At 37.6% G+C, this 3,075-nt stretch overlaps 1 long non-coding RNA gene across 1 annotated transcript; it reads left to right on the top strand.

The window, feature by feature from the left end:
* Positions 1–700: 700 nt before the first annotated feature.
* LOC110035564 lies at positions 701–2,754 on the top strand. Its single transcript, XR_002295155.1, has 5 exons — positions 701–879; positions 1,613–1,739; positions 1,940–2,043; positions 2,262–2,364; positions 2,447–2,754. It is a non-coding gene; the product is annotated as an uncharacterized LOC110035564 (long non-coding RNA).
* Positions 2,755–3,075: the final 321 nt, after the last annotated feature.

Here is a 3,075-nt window from a genome sequence, read left to right on the forward strand (position 1 = left end):
AACAATACAGCAATAACCCCATAATAACACTAACATCCTTCGTTAAAAAAATAACACCGGAATACTGCTAAGATAATACCGAAAAGACAATAACACCATAATAACACAACGATAAAACCTTAAAGCCGCAGCAAAAAAAGTCTCTGCACAGCACAACACAACCCTAAATCATATAAATATCATAATACACGAGAATACTACCAAGATCTGGATTGTTAAACACAAGCACAGAAACAAATTCCAATAAAACTAACCTCTCATAAACCCAGAAGAATGCAATAAAAATTCTAAATAAAAAATAAAACTTATTAAACCTACGGTATACCTAAGATCTGGATTGTAAAAAACTCGCACAGATCAACAAACTACATAATGGAGAAGCAGAGAGGATTTGTACAGATCCTGTACAAGAAGCTAAACTCACACAGATCTGGCTGCGGTTGTCGTTCTCGTTGTCGGCATAGCAGTCTTTTTCGGCAGCTCCAAACCCTAAAGTGCGAAATTAAACCTGGCTATAATCGGGAAATGGCCTTATGCATTAATTTTTTATCAAAAAGGAGTATCGGGTCGGGTCGGAATACATCAAAAAAATTATTTTTAAGCTATAAAGCTACGTGGAATCGCATTCCACGTGGCGAATTTTTATTCGGTACCGCATGTAAGGGTTCGTGGGATGCAAGTACCAAATAAAAATTCAACTTCGCAGCCGCACACCTCTGAAGTCGGCAGAATGCGGGCTGCGGGATGGACTTCGCTGCCCCGCGTTCCCCGCTAATATTACCTATTGCCCCGCTCTTTTGCATCGCGAACGCTCTCAAACCGCCTGGTGTTCCCGAGTCTTCTACCGAAGCCCTGCGCCTTTTCTTCCTCGACAACCAGGTAATCGTAGCCCCCTTTTTCGATTGTTTTCAACTCTTCTCACAGTGGCTTTGATTCCGGGTGAAAATGCGTAAGATAAGATCGACTCCTCAATGCTCCTTGAGAGAAGGTCTACTCCTGGCCGAAGCATTCTCGCTCGTCTTCCTCTTTGTGGCGCCTCTTAAGCCGCAGCCGCGCGATTAATCACCCATTTCTACACTTGTGATAGCCGCAGCATACATCCTCTCTTCTTTTACCGCAGATAACCGAAGCCTACGATTAATCCTGACTTCGCCCCTGTCGAATGCGTACCTATTAGAAAGAATTCATCAGAACTCGTGAACCTTTAACAAGTCCGAAAACTTTCCTGTTAAGCCCAACCCGATTGCCTCTGCTCTGCCCGAGCCTTCTCCTTTTAGGTTTTTTTTAAATAGTGATTGAATGTTATTTCTTTTAAGCTGAAAATAATTTCAGTGATACACAATTCAGGTATTTTGCATGTAATTTCTATTATTAATGATAAACTTATCAACAGATTGCCAGATGGCTTTAATTTTTGCCAGTTTACACTCCAGGGCAACTAGCATAGAAGTATAGCAATCTTGTTTTTCTTATTTTTTGTCTGATGCTGATTGTGGTGGTAATAATAAATCACTATATGTACAGGTGATGTGTTGTTTGTTTGTTGTATTGAGGTTCTGTTTGGTTTTTTCTGGTCTTAATTCTAACTAAGAATGATTTATGAAACTTCTAGGAAAGGAGCAGCCTCTCTCAGTGTATGGGAATGATTTTAACCCTTATTGGAGCATGATATTGCCCTTTTCCTATGTCATTATGTCCGGTGCAATCGGATCCTGCCCAGTTTTATTTGCAAAGTCACTGTAAGTGGTTCATTTAGTGGGAATTTCAAAATTTATGTTTTTAAGACATCTTTCTTATCTTTTGTAAACTAGCTTTTCCTGGAGTCATTTTGACTGGTTAGTTTGTTATTTTCCAAATCTAACATGCCTAGGCTGCCCATGAGCAGCAATTATCATTTTCATAGCTTGTTCACATACTCCTGCTTTTGTTGTATTCATAGGCATTACCTTGTTGGCGTCCGGACGATGTTAAAGGCGGCAATCGAGGATTTTTCAATCTTATTTCTATGCTTTTATTCTGCTTAATTCTCACTAGTTCTTCAAGGTGACGAAATGAAAGATTCTTATTCTTTAATTTCTTGATCTTCTCAAAGTATTGCACTTGATGTAAACGGGTGGTTGCTCTTCTTCTTCTTGTGTTTGTTTTAGTATATATTAGATGTTTCAGACACAAATCAAAATGTTCTTTTTTTTTTCCTTTTTTGCCAAATTTTTTTGTCTAAAATGGTCTTCTTTTAGTAACACAAATGCTTTTTTTCTCAGCGGTAGTTCATCCACATTAACACAGGAGACTGAAACAAGTTTATTTAAATCATCCACACTTGCAATTTTGGAGAATGCAAGGACTTTCTTTGCAAAAGCAAAGGTGTGTTTTCTTTAGAAATGGAACTATAATTATTTACCAAGATCAATTTTTTTCAGTTTCCACAGCTTTTATCCTCTTGCAGGCTACATGCTCTTTATTAGTTGGTCTAAGTGAAGAATCAATTGATGCACCTTCAGTGCTTGTAATGCCTATGGTGTCTGTGAGAACAACGGGCTTCAGGCCGAACATTTTCGATCGTGCAAAGTTTGGTCTTTTAAGAACTGCTAGTTAGAATGGCCTACAGCTATTAGTCGAGCCCTGGTCATCCCTAATGTGCCTAGAATTCGAGTAGCACCTCCATAGAGCGCACAGTCATCTAGAGGGAATTCGAACTCTCGATCCGAGAAGACTTACAATTGACTCGCAGATGCCAACCAACAAGTGGGGTTCTGCGAGAGATTGAATGAATAAACTATACTTAAGAATATTCTTAAGTATAGTTTATTCATTCAATCATTCGCAGAAATCAATTCCCTTTCTAATATATATATATATATATATATATATATGTAAGATTATGTGTAAATACATAAGAATATGTGGCATATATGTAACTATTCCAAACAAAAATTTTTAGCACTTTCGTTGCTCACTGTTAACTGATTTGTGTATCTGAACTTTTATTCTATTTTGAAATAATTTTCTTGCTTTTGAATATCAAATATGTGGTTGTCATAATTTTGTTTTAAACTATTTTTTTCAAACAGCTGC

This window comes from Phalaenopsis equestris, unplaced genomic scaffold (genome assembly GCF_001263595.1).
Source record: "Phalaenopsis equestris unplaced genomic scaffold, ASM126359v1 Scaffold198186, whole genome shotgun sequence".
Lineage (NCBI taxonomy): Eukaryota > Viridiplantae > Streptophyta > Magnoliopsida > Asparagales > Orchidaceae > Phalaenopsis > Phalaenopsis equestris.